The 18,217-nt window shown below is 43.8% G+C and overlaps 1 long non-coding RNA gene and 1 pseudogene across 1 annotated transcript in view; one reads left to right on the forward strand and one right to left on the reverse strand.

Moving 5' to 3' along the window:
* LOC149453569 (uncharacterized) overlaps positions 1–18,217 on the reverse strand; it is a 198,814-nt gene that overhangs the window by 53,110 nt on the left and 127,487 nt on the right. The gene's annotated exons all lie outside the window — the stretch shown is intronic.
* Positions 14,423–16,164, forward strand: LOC149453572 (ras GTPase-activating-like protein IQGAP2; annotated as a pseudogene).

Consider the following 18,217-nt stretch of genomic DNA (forward strand, 5'->3'; position numbering starts at 1 on the left):
TCATGTGTTGGTAATCAATCAGCATATCAATATATATCCGGTATTCCACCAAACAAACTCCAAAGGAAGATCCTCTCATATCCAAATTAGCACATGTGGGTAAAGAAAGAACTCGCCAGTGTAATATTATCCAACAAATTTATTGTAAAAAAAACCCCCTTAAAATCACACTCACAATAAGTAAGAAAAAAGCATTTGATACATCAGGGCACAGAGCCCTGTATCCAGTGTCTCACCTGCCTGCCTGCACTCAAAATGGTGGTAGTACGATCACGTGATCCGGACACGTGCGTCGGAGTGCGTGGTGACGTCACCGCTAGCCACACCCTCTGTGCTTATACCAGTGTTTCTCAACTCCAGTCCTCATGGACCCCCAACAGGTCATGTTTTCAGGATTTCCCTCAGATGAAACAGCTGTGGTAATTACTAAGGCAGTGAAACTGATCAAATCACCTGTGCAAAATAATGGAAATCCTGAAAACATGACCTGTTGGGGGTCCATGAGGACTGGAGATGAGAAACACTGGCTTATACCAACGTACGGGCGTTCAGTTGCAGAGCTGTAGGCAGTGTAAATGGACTATGAGCGAACTGATCAGCATGTTCGCAGTCTTTTCAAACCACAAGTCGAACTGCCTTTGTGGATCATTAATTCATTAATTCACAGATCTCTGCCCACTGCACAGCCACACCATTTAAAAAATTTGGCAGCAGGTACACGGAGAAGAACCCACAGCTGCTGTCACAGAGAAGGGGGCTTTGGTACAGGTTCAATAGGTGCATGCAGGGGTGGACTGACAACTCATGGGGACCCCAGGCAATAAGGGATCATGGGGACCCTGTGTCCTTGCCCAAACTCAAAAAAGCCTATGAAAAAGGTACCAGGGGCATCTCATGGGGCCCCCTACTGACCCCGGGCCCTCGGGCAGTGCCCAAGTTTCCAAATGTTCAGTCCGCCCCTGGGTGCATGTTACGTGTTACACCCATGTTTAGGGTGTAAAATGTAACATGCTACTAAAGGTGAATTTAGCCTTTAAAACCATTGACACTGTGTGGCCCCCACTGCCTGCGGTTTTTCTTTTTTTCAAATTATAAACAAGCTGGCCAGCAAAATATTTGGTGAATGACTTCAGCCAATATCACTGACTGGTCTGGACATCCCAGTAGGAGGGGATTGTTGGCGCAGGTCGTCACGTTTATATTGGCGAGTCGTCGTTCATTGCGATTGATATTGGATCTACTTCGCTGGACAACGTAACTGATGCTGGATTTACACCGTGGGACATATTCATTGACCATCGGTGTGCGATGTCGTGTTTGTGTTGGCGAGTCGGCCGGGCATTGCTCATTGTGACTGACACTAGATTTAAATTAAATCGCTGGACAGTGTAATTGATGATGGATTTACACTGTGGGGCATGTTTTTTAATGGCAGAGTGAATAGTTGTGCTTCTATCAGAGGGTAGTAGGGTGTTGTTCATTGTGATTACATCGCTGGATGATGGTGATGAATTAACACTGTGGGACTTTTTTTCTTTTCATACATTGTCAACAGTGTTTGTGTGTTTATTTACAGTGTATTTTCGGTGGGAATGAGTAACCAGACAAGATATCTGGGGACCTGCTATCCTTATGGCCCCTTTCACATGAGCAGACTAATCAGGCCTGGTTGTCTGTATTTCAAGCGGATCAGATCGGACGATCCATTGCTCTTTATTGAGCGGTGGGTGTAAGCGGACATGTGTCCGTTTACACCCTCCTGCATCCGGTTTGATCCTACCCACTAAAAAGAGACGGATGGGGATCCATTCCCCATCTGTCTGACGGATTGGATCAGATGACGGGTGGAAATGGACAGGTGGCCCGTTTACATCCAACAGCCCATAGAGGACAGCAGGCTGTGTTCATGTCTGCTCTGCATAAGCAGAGCGGACATGGATCTGTCACCTGCTTCCTCAGCGGGGATCAGCGGACAGATCCCCTCGCTGAGAGAGCAGATCCGCTGATGGGTTCCACCAAGTGTGAAAGGGGCCTAAGAGGAATTCCAGGTTCTGATAACTACAGTATGAGCCTCCTGCGCTACTAGATGAACAATGCTACCGAATGGGGAGGGCTGCTAGCACCCAACCATATATCAAATGGATACTAGAGTAGACAAATATATATATATATATTGGTGCAGCGCTTAACCTAAATGTTACCTACTAATAAATAAAATACAATAATCATTATTTTTATGTGACTATTAGTGTACACTGTGAATAATAGTCCCTTATCGTGAAGTGAACTGATCCACTCAGGGAGCTAAAGTGAAAACAAAGAAGTGACTAAACATGGTACCATAACAAAAAACAGTGAAAACAAAAAGTCCAAATGGGACTGTACTGATGTGAATAAAAAACAAACAGTATACAAAGAATCCCTGAAATTGGGACCAATAGCTCACAAAATAGTGATCACAATGGCTCAATAATGCCCAATAAGGAAAAGAACCAAGTGACAATAAGTGAATCCCTAAATGAGGGATCAAATTCCACAAAAGTGACAAGTGCTGTGTTATAACATCAAGAGAAAAAAATATACCAAAATTATATGAACATATAAAAATAATGTTATGAAAAACATCAACACCACTTAAATTTAAATAATATTATGCAATAAGTCCAAAAGAAAAATAAAAAAGAATATACAAAAAAAGCATATAAAAATATATAAAAAATTCAAAGTTGCGTGAACACCAAGTATTCCAACGCTTTTTGAAACGTACAGGTGATAAAGTGGATGTGCATAACAACCAATGGGAAATAATCCATAAGCGGCTGAATTGCCCCCTCAGCTCCTTGAAGCGACCCAAACGGGCCAAAACGTTTGATATCCCCTTCACTGCTATGCGTAATAAGCAGCAGGGTCACCTCCAGAGATGTTAAAATGAGATACAGCCAACTCACATTAAGATTAAGAAGGTAGAGATAGAAGAGATCTTCCATAGTGGAAATCAGTTTAATATACTTTTAAGAACATATATAGCCAATTGCCCACTCACTTTGCATTAAAATAGAACAAGCTGTAAAACCACATGCTATGGGTGTACTTGCATGGGTTTTTAGGTGTAGCAAGATGGCATCCACGCCAAAAATACGTCACCACGTTCCTACGCGTTACGTCCCGTTATCACGAGACTTCCTCAGGGTAACGTCATTGGTGACATGCGGCTTTATATAGGGAAAATGGATGTCAATCACAGTTCAGAGGCAGACCTGCTTATTGCTCCTACCTCTCAGGAAATCTCCTGCGGCCATTACCAGGGAAAATGTAATATTATTGATGATACTTATATTTCTACGCTTTTATTTATATAACTGATCAATATATATTAAACCGGAGCTTGTGAAATAACACTTTTAAACTGTAGGTAACCCTACGGTGGCCATTTTAATGGGGTCCTGTATAGAAGATAATCTATGAGATGCTCCTACCTCTCAGGAACTTCAATAGCTATACAAATCGGGGGACTATTAATATCTGAAACCTACACTTTTATTAAATCTAAAAACATAAGTTAAAACAGGGCATGTATATCTGCACTAATGCAGTTCTAAACCTTTATTAATAGCAATCAAAAGTTGAACATATATCGAATGTACTAAAAATATATAAGGAGGTGATGACTATTTAATATGGCGATCTATACCTATTTAAAATCATTTTTGTTGATATCTATAAAAACTAATGCCATAAATACTACTTAGGATAAAAAACTATAAATTTTACAGAAGAAAAGAGAAAAAACTGCTATTTACTATTTTTTCTTATTGTTGTATATGGCCCCAACCTAATGTCACAAAAAGATATATGATACACTAAAAAGTGCGTTTTGGAGTGACTATTTATGGTGTATCAATGCGTTATAAAGTGCGTTTTGGGATGTCACCTAAAAATAATGATTATTGTATTTATTTATTAGTAGGTAACATTTAGGTTGAGCGCTGCACCAGGTTTTGATAAGTCCACTCCCTAAAGACTCCCCCCCCCCCCCGACATCCACCAGCCTAGGGATGTGGTGATGAGGCCCTTGTCCCTATGAAGCAGGCAAGGTACCCCTACCAAGTTGAGGGCACGTGGCGTGGCCTGGCATGGTATGGTTCAGGAAGTAGGGGGGTGCATGCTTCCTGCTTCTCTATTTCCTGACCAGTCAAGCTGAATGGCTAGATAAGGATTTGGTATAGATTTTGGAGGGACCCCATGCAACCATAAAGAAACCGGCAAGGGAATTACATTTAGCAGCAATTTTTTTTTTCTGCATGTCACTTTTGCTGGACTACATCTTACAAGTGTGCCGCTTCATGGGCAGATTTACAGTATTCCCCAACATGTTATCTGAAGATATTTACCTGTGAGACAGGTAAGTCCAGATTTATTATTTTAATTGGCATTTTAGTCTTACCATGGTGATTCCAGTATTTATTTGTACAACAAACACAATTCTCATTTGTACAGTATAGTACATGACACAGGATCTATAGTTTTAACCCTGTGTTATGCTGCCACCTTCAGGAGATGGGATGCTAAAACAAGAAAGCAGTAAGGATGGCGCAGAATAACTCCTCCAGCTCTTAGCATGCCTCAGTTTTTCGCTATTATCCTTAAAAGGAACTTTGCCCTAAAAAAAAAAAAAATACTGTAGCTGCTGACTTTTAATAAACATAACAGGGATCCAGCGCTGTCCTCACCAAGGCCAGTTCTTTGCCGGTCTTAGGGTTCCGCGGCACGGCCATCTTGGATGTGGAAGCCGGCAGTGACTTTCTGGTGCTTTACAGCTGGCTTCCCACTGTCCATGCACAAGTAGTGTTGCACTTTCCCAATAGGAACCCACTCAAAAATAAATATATATATATATATCACCCAAAAGTATTAGAAGTTCTGCTTTAGGAGTATGGACTTCAGCTCTTTTTTCTGAGAGAAGTAATGGTTTCTTTTTATGATTTATTTTCTTCAAGACTCTTCTGTGAAGATTCCTAGTTGCTCCATAGCCACTGCCACTTCATTTTGCAGCTTTGCAAGTTGGTTGACTCCTTGATAGAGCCTTGGAGGATTGTGCCCAGATCCCACCTGAGAGAAAATGTGGAGCCAAACTTTGCTCTAGGCACTGGATCCTGTGTGAGGTGCTCACCTTGGCACTTAGTGCATTGTATTTGAGCTATCTGCATGGTGCTATACAGTTCCAGGGTTGAGGTCCATCCACTGGTGGTACCCTGTCTCTGAAGATCCTTCCTAAAGGGTATGACCACCGGTACAGTGAAGACTGTTTGGGATGCCCTTGAGGGGGCTGTTGTTGCGCACCCGGATTGCAATCAGTGAGTACCTAAGGGCTTGTTCTACAGGTGGTGCATCAGTAACCCTTGCTGCTACTATACTCTATATACCTGGAATTATATATATTGTTGGTTATCTCTGTAAGGCATCATGCCATTTTTGCCAAAGGTCATGTTAACTGCAATCAGTCTGCCTCACCTTCTCCTCCAGAATCTATCTCTGTTATTTTCTACAGCTTCTGTAGCTGTGGCCAATGTGGAAGTCTACCCTATCCCCTCAGATGGGTTGGTACATGGGGAGCTTTAGTCTATAGGCTTAACACCTAGCCTAAATGTATTTGCATAGACTGTTCTATGCCAAGCTGAATCCTTAGATGGCCCCATCCTACTACTGTTCCCAGGACTTCAGACATTGAGGATCTCTTTTGCCTTTGGTTTGGCAAGCCATCACTCTGGTCTGACACAGCTTCTCTCTCCTGAGATCAGTACCACAGGGACATCTGCCTCATACTGCAACTAATGGCTGATAACTTCTCCTATTGGGTACTTAAACGTTGCATGGAGTCTGCCAGGTTTGTCATTGTAACTTTCATGTGGGGGACTTTCCAGGCCTTGTAGCCTTTTTTTCTAAGTATTGCCATGCCTTGGACCTGTCTACTGTACCAAGGGTCTTCTCAATGCACACTTACTTATTACTAGTAAACAAGGATTCTTGCTTTCCATATATTGCAATACATATTCAAGCTGGCCAAATGCATCAAAGTGATCCCTCTTTAGCCATCTGCTACTCTACTGTGCAAAATGCCAACAGGTCAGTCAACATCCATCAGACTGTGCAGATCCTATTGAGATCCTGGATGATCCTCAAATTCTAGAAATAGAACTCAGAGCTGGATCCTTTCATTGCTCTGAATATCTGAGCCTGATTCTAATCCTTGTCCTGTGCAAAGTTTTTCCTTCCCCTAGAAATGCTCCAAACTTTTCACTCCCATGTTCAGACTCTGAAGTCCAGGACCAACCGACCCTGATTTTGCATAAGCGTTAAGGATTTAATGGGGTCCTTCTTGAGGAAGTCCCATATCCCCATCTTCACACCAGACTGTTGCTGCTTACCATTCTGCAGCATGGGACATGAATGTGTAATATCTGGTTTATCCCATTCGCTGTCAGGCAGGACCAGGCTTGCCCTGATGTTCAACGCTAGATGCAAAAAATGTCCTTCCTCCCAATGCTTTGGTTGGTGCTGTTGACGAATGTCAGCTTTTTCGGCTCAGCAAAAGTTCTAGGCACCCTTTTAGTATGAAGGACTTGGTCATTGCTGAAAATAATTTACTAGCAGTGTAGTAGACTAATAGAAATCCAACAGACCCAACAGTCATGACATGTATGCTGCTGATTCTGTGTAATTGAATCACTAATTGAAAGGGGCAAGTTCAAAATAATAGCAGTGTGGAGTTCCATTAGTGAGGTCTTTCATTCTTTGAAAAACAGGTGGCAATTATTGCCCTTATTTAAGGAAGGAAGGCAGCAAATGTACATGCTGGTTACAGTGCATTTCTCTCTGAAATTCTGAGGAAAATGGGTCGTTCCAGACATTGTTCAGAAGAACAGTGTACCTTGATTAAAAAGTTGATTGGAGAGGGGAAAACATATAAAGAAGTGCAGAAAATGATAGGCCGCTAAGCTAAAATGATCACAAATTCTTTAAAATGGCAACCAAAACCTGAAAGACGTGGAAGAAAGCGAAAAACTACCATTTGAATGGATAGAAGAATAGCCAAAATGGCAAGGACTCAGCCAACAATCAGCTCCAGGAAGATGAAAGAAGGTGTAAAGTTCCCTGTGAGGACTGTTACAATTAGAAGACGCCTATGTGAAGCCAAGCTATCTGCAAGAAGCCCCCGCAAAGTCCCACTGTTGAAAAAAAGACATGTGCTGAAGAGGTTACAATTTGCCAAAGAGCACATTGACTGGCCTAAAGAGAAATGGCGCAACATTTTGTGGACTGATGAAAGTAAGATTGTTCTTTTTGGGTATAGTGGCCGGAGACAGTTTGTCAGACGACCCCCAAACACTGAATTCAAGCCACAGTACACTGTGAAGACAGTGAAGCATGGTGGTGCAAGCATCATGATATGGGGATGTTTCTCATACTACGGTGTTGGGCCTATTTATGGCATACCAGGGATCATGGATCAGTTTGAATACATCAGAATACTTGAAGAGGTCATGCTGCCTTATGCTGAAGAGGAAATGCCCTTGAAATGGGTGTTCCAACAAGACAACGACCCCAAACACACCAGTAAACGTGCAACATCTTGGTTCCAGACCAACAAGATGGACGTTATGGAGTGGCCAGCCCAATCCCCGGATCCTAATCCAATAGAAAACTTGTGGGGTGACATCAAAAATGCAGTTTCTGAGGCAAAACCAAGAAACAGAGAAGAACTGTGGAATGTAGTCCAATCATCCTGGGCTGGAATACCTGATCACAGGGGCCAGAAGTTGGGTGACTCCATGCAACACAGATGTACAGCAGTTCTCAGAAACAGTGCGACTACAACCAAATATTCATTAAGTCATTCAAAGGAAAGCAAAATCTTCAAACATTTTTCAGTTTATATAGTGAATGTTTGAGTTTGTAAAGAAGAATACAAATACTGATATTTTTTTGAACAGTCTAATATTCACTTTTCTTCAATTTTTTTTAGAGGAACAACACAAATTTGATCTATTTTTCTTCATGTTTTGATGCACATGCTGGATCGAAATGGGGCTCAGGTAAGTATAAGGGGGGCTGGGGAGCTGCATTCAGAAGGTTTTTTTACCTTAATGCACTGAAGGCATTAAAGTAAAAAAACGTTCTGCCATTAGAACAGATTTAAACTGAACTCTGCATTAGTTCTTCGCTGTATGGTCTTCAGCCTTCCTGTGCAGAGCGATAAGGGGGTACCTCTGGTCCTCCTGTATGGGGCCCAGAGCTTGCAATTCAACAGGGGTCCGTCGGCAGAGTGGGACCTTTTACTTCCATGTACTGCTGACTGCTCTCCTGGTCTGCAGCAATTAAAAAAACTTCCTGGGCCCCTGGCGGAGTAATCCTTGTGCTACAGTACCCGACAACTGAATTAAAATTTGTGCCTGTTTGTGCCTGTATCAATGTTATTGCTGTGAACTGCAACATGATTACTCTGCCGGACTATTTGATGATTTTCAGACACAGGCAAGTTTGTTTTTTTTGTAATTGCTGCAGACCAGCAGCAGCGGTGCCCCGAAGTAAATATTAAGTAGTCCCACTCCTTTTCCCAGGCCCCTGCTGAACTGATAGAAATTACTGTATCATCTGAACAGCCTTAGGTCTCATTTACACATGAGGTGCCCTCTGAAGAACAATCCACATTTGGATTGCTCTTTAAAGGGAATGTGACAGGCAGTGAGGAGGAATTATATCGCCTCTTCACCAACTGTTTAAACCCCTTATACCCGCAACTGTCCCTGCCCAGTGAACTCAACAGCAGGGACAATTTTTGCTGCACAATTTGGCTGCAGCATTTGTACACCCCCTTTTGCTGCCTTTGCAGCTTAAAGGGAATGGCTGGGTGGTGATAACACAGCTCAACCTTGCATTTTTACTGCTCCTCAGCCACAAGTGTAAATATAGCTGCAGGGCTCCTTTTTACAGTTGTGTTGCTCTCTAAAGAGTGATCTGTGGTGGATCAATATTTAGAGTTGTTCGACAGGTGGTGAGGAAGCATTATGTTGCCTCCTCACCACCTGTTTTAACCCCTAAAATCCAACACCACTCAGCTGCAGCCATGTGCACTGCACACGGTTGCTGCACAGCCCCATTCAGTTGAATGGGTTGAATTCAGCAAGTGGTAGTGTCCGCCGAGCTCTCCAGGCAATATCACTTTTGCTGCACCACAATGTAAAGCATTGAAGCCACATGTATACACTTTGCAACTTAAGGGGGAGCAGTAAAATGGCCTTACTTAGTCTGACAATGCAAGTGATAATGTGCCACATGCTGTACCACTCAGCAGGCTACACTATGAACATTACACACTCCTGATCCCTGCATTTTGTATGTTTTGCACTCCTACATTACATACTCTTGACCCCAGCAATCTGTACATTACTAATTTCTGACCCCTGAACTATGCACATTACCTGCTCCTGACCTCTGCACACTACACAGTACATGTTCTTGAAACCTGCATTTTGTATGGTATATGCACATATTTGATCCCTGTGCTCTGTTTTACATCCCTACCCCTACCCCTGTCCAATTTTGCCAAGCAGCTGTGAGTGGAAGCAGGACAGGACAGCCCTTTGTATTAGTGCCCTCTGGCACTCTGTAATGCTGCCCGGCCGGCCAGAGAAAAGAGAAGGACCAAGAGCTCAGTGAGACTCATGCCGCACTCGGCCAATGACCACAGCCCCACAATTTAAAAACGCGCCAAGCAGTGCCTTGATGCCATTTCACGCCCGCCCCTCCACCGAGAATGCCCAAGTCCGCCTAGCATTTGAATGGCGCATGCGTCATTCAAAAGTCGGCCTGCTGTCATATTTTTTTATAGCCAGCCGATGTTGCAGTTGCAGAACCTGCTCCAATTTTTCAGTTTGTGAGAGTAGCGTTGACTTTATTCTTGCAACACTCTTTATCAACTCCCCCACTGAATCTACCAACATTTATTAAATACCAATAAAAACATGAAACGTACATCTTTGTGTTTTAGTGTTAATATACGCAATTGGAAAGTATCTTAGCTCAGTGACTTTCAGCTTAGATTAAGTACAGTATGTTTACTTTTTTATAATTCAATGTTTACCAAACACACCCTGCGGTGTGTTAATATATCTCAAGCATAGTTCAAAAACTTGCGGCACTTCAGAATACCAGTAATCCATCCATGTCATTAAGCCAATTTGGGTCACCTCTACCTAAGACTGAAAAGGCTCACCCAAAAGAGGTGACTCCACAATGGGAAAGGTCAAATGCTGAAGGTATCTCAAGTAGCCTTTGAACACAGCCGTCTACTATCTGATCCAAACGCCCTGACACCCTTCCTTCAAACAAATACACCGAAAAGTAAAATATACCCCAGGATTTTGTTAATAATTGCGTTTACCAGCCAAGTAAAAAAATAAATCCCATCACTGTGACAATGGGAGCAACATAAGTCTCAAATTTCTGTGTCATTGAGAGAAAAATAACCCCCATAATTGTTATCAGTGGGATTAAAGTCAGTGGAATAAAATAAACCATGAAATGTCCATGAAATAAAATAAGCCCCATCCTTGGTGTTAATGGAATAGAATGAGCCCCATCCTTGGTGTTAATGGAATAGAATGAGCCCCATCCTTGGTGTTAATGAAATAAAATGAGCCCCATCCTTGGTGTTAATGAAATAAAATGAGCCCCATCCTTGGTGTTAATGAAATAAAATAAGCCCCATCCTTGGTATTAATGGAATAAAATGAGCCCCATCCTTGGTATTAATGAAATAAAATGAGCCCCTTCCTTGGTATTAATGAAATAAAATGAGCCCCATCCTTGGTATTAATGAAATAAAATGAGCCCCATCCTTGGTATTAATGAAATAAAAAGAGCCCCATCCTTGGTATTAATGGAATAAAATGAGCCCCATCCTTGGTATTAATGGAATAAAATGAGCCCCATCCTTGGTATTAATGGAATAAAATGAGCCCCATCCTTGGTATTAATGGAATAGAATAAATTTGCCATCATTGGTGTTAATTAAATAAAATAAGCCGCATCATTGGCGTTAATGGAATGAAGACAGCACCAGTTTGTTGGAGGTAGGGGAGTGTTACATGTATTAGCAGATTTAGATACACTAACAAATTGAATCCAAACTCCAGCTCACAATTCATAATCATTTACACCAGTATTTTTTAATTTTGGGAAACCCAAGCTTCTCAAGCTTCACTCCCTCTGTGATGTGAGTGTTGCCTTACCCTCTCCCCCCCCCCCTCCTTTGCTTTTGCTGTGCCTTATCTCTAGCCTTTTTTTTTTCCCATCTCTTCTAACATTCTGCTAAAACTTTGTGATTTGTATAGTACTGCTTGGACCTTGAAGAAGGGGACATTCCCCGAAAGCTTGTCCTCAAAATTGTAAGTTAGTGCAAATAAAAAAAGTATCACGGACAGTACTCAATTGTTTCTGTCGCAAATTCACTAATTCGGCTACAATCACCTCAAGCAACATGAATAAATAAAAGCTGATTATTTTAATCACCCGTCAGTAGAACTACAGGCATCCCTTTTTTTAATTTTGGATAGAGTAAGGGAGGGGTTATAACCTGTCAGAATTTTTTTTTTTCGCCATCTGTGCCTTTCCCTTCACTTCTTGTCCCATAGCCAAAGAGGAAGCGAGAAGAAAATCCCAGCAAATTAACAGGATTCCTTGGAGACTCTAGTGTCCCCATTGGAAGATTTCCCCCCTATTACTTTTCTGGGAACAACCCAAAATGTAGGATTTTCTTTTACTTTCAGTGATAATGGTAATCAGGACAAATAGAGAGGGCAAATCTCCCTAACGGAGACACAGACAGCAATAAAATCTGACAGGGGTTCTAATCCCTCTCCACTCTATCCATAACTAGAAAAAAAGGTTTGCCTCCAGTTATACTTTAAATGGTTTGCCTCATCCATGTACACTGCAACAATCTGCTGGAGAGCTTCCTGTTTACATTAAATATACTGTAGATTGATGTGTGTATAGAATATAAGCATACTATCCTGGTGTATTAATTCTGTGAATTAAACCTCCAGTGTCCCCTCTGAAAGGCAGACAACATCATCACCCAACAAGCTATCTAAACATGGCTCTGGACTTGCATTAGTACGGGTAGCACTGTTTATAAAGGTGTGTTGCCCATCCCCCATACCATGCCTCAGCAGCAGGTTGAAGTCTCTAAATTTGAAAAAAAAATGACTGTTATTTTCAGTTGAATCCACTGAGATTTGAAAATTACAGTTCCACAGCTAAAGGTGGGGGATGGAAACCGCCTAACAACCCCCCCCCCCCCCACCAGCCCTACCCCAAGACAAACTGCTGTAAATTAACATTTGGTTGATTTATTGATTTCAACAATTTCTCCTATTAAAAAAGCCTGATTTTACACCACTCTACGGGCTTCATTCACAAAGCTAACACACTAAGACACAAATGTTATTTTATATATAAAATATTACAGTCATTTTCAATGTAGTCAAGTTTAAATATTACATGTGAGCACAATTAATATATGTATTCAGGGGTTTGTGAATTAATCCCATTAGTATTCCTGATAATTACAGTGCATAACCCCTTATGTAACATATTACTGGGCTCCTTAGACCAGAGTTCTTTGTTCAAAACAAGATCTAAAAATAGCAACCAATCAGCTGTGCTCACTGTGGTCATGTGACCTCTGTGGTCATGGACCTCTGTGTGATGTCACAGTGTAGCAGGCAGACACTTTCTGTCTTCCGTGGTGAGCAGTACTGTACTAGACTGCTAAAGGCGTTTTCTTCAAATATCTTGTTTATATTTGCACTAATGTGCTCCAATTTAAACATTTCTCATCAAATGACCACTGTTGAATCTCAGCGAAAAAGTAAGAAACTTTGTCTACATTTTTTTCCCATATTTTGAACAAAAACATGTTTTTCTCATTCACCTCTACCTACAAGTACTGTGCACACACATTCATAACACAGGCAGTGACAAAGTCAGCTCATCTCTCTATTCCTTTCTATTGAGAGCTGAATCTTGGCAGCCATCCAGCCCTCTAATAGAAACACAGCAGGTGCTGCCCCCTAATGGGAACACAAGGCAGGTGCTGTAACATCTTTGTTGTTTGGTAATAATGACTTCACATTATATACAGCTAGAGGGGTTAGGGTGGGCTTGTTTTAAAGCTCCCTTACTGCTTGTTAAATTATAGGAATACTTTAATGTCCATAGTCTGGGCACAGATGCTCTTTAGGCTTACATGTATTTATTGTTTGTCATTGACGCCATATACTTGTTTTACGTTGTGTACATACAGCCGGATAATATGTGACAGATCTGCATATGTAGCAGAATGGTATATAGTGTAGAATTGGTTCTCAACATTATAACTTTATTATGCCTAGTGTGGACAGGCTTTGGATTAAACTGTTACCTGAGCAATTTTAAAGTCAGAAGGGATATATCTTACATGGTAGGTGTATATCCCCTCATTTTTTTTAAGTGGGCCCTTTAAGGACCAATCTAAGGTTAATGAATGGTGAAAAAGAAATAGGAAGAGGAGGACGGGGTCTCAGGTTTGGGAAGGTTGTGGTAATGTTCCCAAGCCACTGCTCTGTGTGTCCATTCACACACAGAGCTGCAGTTTGGCCCTGCCCCCTCTCTCACCTCATTGGCTGACTGGCTGTGATCGACAGCAGTGAGAGCCAGTGGCTCCTGCTTGCTGTCTTAGCCAATGAGGAGGCAGAGACCTTGGACAATGAGGCTGTCTTGCACATTGCTGGATTGCGATAGGGCTCAGGTAAGTATTTGGGGGGGGGGGGAGCTGGGGGGCACTGCTGCACACAGAAGGTTTTTTACCTTCATGCATAGAATGCATGAAGGTGACAAACCTTGAGCCTTTACAACCACTTCAAGTCAGCCTTTTTTTAATGTGCTGCCAAAGAGGCTCAATTTCTGTTTATTTCCATGTGGCTGAAGACAAGCCAGCTAGGGTCACAATAATGACAGTGCTTTGGGACAAACATTTTGGTGTCTAATGCCCAGAAAGTCACAGTATACAGTATATATTCACAATTTTGTTTTCTTAGTTTTAGACAAAGTGAGGAAAGGTTAGAACACAATTAAAACCATTTTCTTTTATTTTACAGGTTTTACAACTATGGAGAATGAGGTTATGTCATCCCTTGTAGAAATACGCTCAATTGTTGGGAGCAACCACGCTGGAAAGCTTTCCAAGAAGTTGCTCCGAAGCAAAAGATTATCAGTTAGTTCCAGTCTAAAGGATTCCCATTCCTTGGACTCCTCCTTGGATATCCCTTCTCCCCAAGAGGTATTGATAAATTACCTAGAAGGTGAAGTTTCCACTAAAATGAATGCCATCCAAACACTAAAAGAGGAGTTGAATACCTTGGACAAGAAAATATCAATTCTTGTGAATGGGAAACGGACACTAGAAAGCCTTGTGTCCCGATTTCCAAAACTAAAGCTGGACAACAGAATGGACATTGAAGATGCGATGTCCATTGACAGACAACGCATGCTTGAACTGAGCAGGAAGACACAGAGGTTGGAACCCTATCAGCACCTCTTCTATCATCTACAGACCCAACCAAAGTACCTGTCCAAGCTCATATGTCAGATGTCAGTACATGAGTATACCATTCTTGAAGAAAGGCTTCTTCCCGGACTCTACAATCATGCCTCAACTCCAAGAGAGGAATATCATTTTGTCAAGTTTTTGGGAAATGCTATTCAGTATGAGGTCGAGAAAAAATGTACTCATATCAAGGATATAGTGGAAGGAAAATTAATGGGCATTGAGACTGCCTTCAGCTTTTACAGGCAGGCTGCAAAATGTAATGTCCTCCACAACAAGCTCACTGAAGTGATAGATGGGATATTTCACTTACATCACAGATTATTGGAAATACCTTCTCTCACTACTAACATGGCAGACCTAGTCTTAAATGCAATATTCTCAGATGTGCACAGTATACCTTATGGAATAAGGTATGTGACAAGAGTCCTAAGACAAGCCCTGCATAAAAAGTTCCCCCAGGCAAGTGCAGATGAAGTCTTTGAGACTCTTAGCCTTTTCATGTACCAGTATTTCCAGCCAGCTATAGCAGCTCCAGATGACTTTGGAATACTGAAATTTAAAATGTCAACAGAATCAGGGCAAAAAGAGAACTTCTTGATCGTGGCTGTGCTTGTCGGCCACACCTTAATTAATAGCCATTTCCCCAAGGAAAATGCTGGAGCTTCAATCAAGAATGACTATATAATCAAAAACCATCCACGTTTCAGGAGCATGTTTGAGGAGGTTTTTAATGTTCCAGAACCAGAGGAAGAATTTGGCTTCAATGAATATTCTGACATGATTTCCCTAAAGAATCCAGTGATAGAGCTTCATGCAATGGACATTGTAAGCACACATAAGCTGCTTTCAAAATATGAAAAAGTGGTCATCCCAAACCAACAAGACAGTCTTTATCAAATTTTCAAGGATCTTGGACCAGTTCCTAAGGTTAAAGATCTTCTTTTTTATGAGAATGCAGCTGCTGCTAACAGAGGTGGAGACTTGACAGCAACTAAAGTCTGCCTCTCCTTAGGCAGCAAATATATTCCACAAAAAGAGAAAAATTTGACAAACCCAAAGGCTTTACAGGATGCTGGGCTTTCAAAAGCAATGGACTCTCAAGATATCCTGAACAATACTGACATGGATGTCACAAAGGAAAATGAATTTCAGCTGCAGCAACAAGCTGAAATAACGAAGCTCAGCCAAGCAGTGGATGCCCTTAACGTCAGCTTCAAATATTACCAGGACAAGGTAAACCAATATCAAAGGTTCTGGAACAGTTGCCTAGAAAACCTAGTGGGCCAAATGTCATCCAATATTGACATGAACAAAAAGATGCAGAAGGAGACGGAGAAGCAAGATGACATTAAGATTTTGGGGCTGAAGGAAGAGAGGAAAGAAAAGGAGAATAAGCAAACTAGGAAGAAGAGGACCTGGCTTTATAAATTGTTCAGCCCTAAGTCACCCACTAGCATCAAAAAGGTCAAATATACTGCAGAAAAACTGCACTACAAAGGTGTCATTGTTGACACAACATGTAAGGAGACCAAAGAGCTGGAGAGAAAACTGCTGACAATAGAATTTGAAGATGACCACCAAATTAAAGTCAGCATCGGCAAAAAGTTTGTTCTCCTTCCCATTGCTGACATCCTAAACCTCCATTACAGCAGAACACCAATCATGGAGTTATTCTGCTATCGGGTTGATGTCAGCATGTTGTTGTTTTTAGTGTACAGCAAGCTTTATGTCAGAACAACACATAACGCACTGTATCAAGAAATAACACCATAGGTTGTTGATTCAGGGAGCATTCGATGGCCCTAGGGCGGGTTCAGCAAGACGCTGATTGCAATCTACCACTCGACTGCGGGCAGGCGACAGATAGATCGTTATCTCTGCCCTGCTTCCCCCAGCCGCTGCTGCTCTCATGTTCACTGCAGAGCGGAGAGCGAGCATAGTGATGGATGGAGGGCGGAGCTCCCTCAGTAACCTTTCGAATTAACCAGCAGGTGATTGGTTGCTAGGCGGGCCTAGAGAGAGAGAGGGGGAGAGAGAGAAAGAGAGGGAAGAGAGAGAGGAGAGAGAGATATTGAGGGGGGAGAGAGAGGGAAGAGAAGAGAGGGGGGAGATCTCGGGTTGGACACCGGACTGAGGCACTTCGGGCTGGACACCGGACTGAGGCACTTCGGGCTGGACACCGGACTGAGGCACTTCGGGCTGGACACCGGACTGAGGCACTTCGGGCTGGACACCGGACTGAGGCACTTCGGGCTGGACACCGGACTGAGGCACTTCGGGCTGGACACCGGACTGAGGCACTTCGGGCTGGACACCGGACTGAGGCACTTCGGGCTGGACACCGGACTGAGGCACTTCGGGCTGGACACCGGACTGAGGCACTTCGGGCTGGACACCGGACTGAGGCACTTCGGGCTGGACACCGGACTGAGGCACTTCGGGCTGGACACCGGACTGAGGCTCTTCGGGCTGGACACCGGACTGAGGCTCTTCGGGCTGGACACCGGACTGAGGCTCTTCGGGCTGGACACCGGACTGAGGCTCTTCGGGCTGGACACCGGACTGAGGCTCTTCGGGCTGGACACCGGACTGAGGCTCTTCGGGCTGGACACCGGACTGAGGCACTTCGGGCTGGACACCGGACTGAGGCACTTCGGGCTGGACACCGGACTGAGGCACTTCGGGCTGGACACCGGACTGAGGCACTTCGGGCTGGACACCGGACTGAGGCACTTCGGGCTGGACACCGGACTGAGGCACTTCGGGCTGGACACCGGACTGAGGCACTTCGGGCTGGACACCGGACTGAGGCACTTCGGGCTGGACACCGGACTGAGGCACTTCGGGCTGGACACCGGACTGAGGCACTTCGGGCTGGACACCGGACTGAGGCACTTCGGGCTGGACACCGGACTGAGGCACTTCGGGCTGGACACCGGACTGAGGCACTTCGGGCTGGACACCGGACTGAGGCACTTCGGGCTGGACACCGGACTGAGGCACTTCGGGCTGGACACCGGACTGAGGCACTTCGGGCTGGACACCGGACTGAGGCACTTCGGGCTGGACACCGGACTGAGGCACTTCGGGCTGGACACCGGACTGAGGCACTTCGGGCTGGACACCGGACTGAGGCACTTCGGGCTGGACACCGGACTGAGGCACTTCGGGCTGGACACCGGACTGAGGCACTTCGGGCTGGACACCGGACTGAGGCACTTCGGGCTGGACACCGGACTGAGGCTCTTCGGGCTGGACACCGGACTGAGGCTCTTCGGGCTGGACACCGGACTGAGGCACTTCGGGCTGGACACCGGACTGAGGCACTTCGGGCTGGACACCGGACTGAGGCACTTCGGGCTGGACACCGGACTGAGGCACTTCGGGCTGGACACCGGACTGAGGCACTTCGGGCTGGACACCGGACTGAGGCACTTCGGGCTGGACACCGGACTGAGGAATGATATTGCAAGCCGACTGAGGCTAGGTGTAACAAATCTGTCCATGTCTGCAGTACTGGTTGAACAAAACTCAGCTTACACATAGCCTGTCTGATCAAAGACT

The sequence above is a fragment of the Staurois parvus genome, unplaced genomic scaffold (assembly GCF_062004578.1).
Source record: "Staurois parvus isolate SC_StPar_1 unplaced genomic scaffold, SC_StPar_1.0 ptg000448l, whole genome shotgun sequence".
In the NCBI taxonomy this organism is placed as follows: Eukaryota; Metazoa; Chordata; class Amphibia; order Anura; family Ranidae; genus Staurois; species Staurois parvus.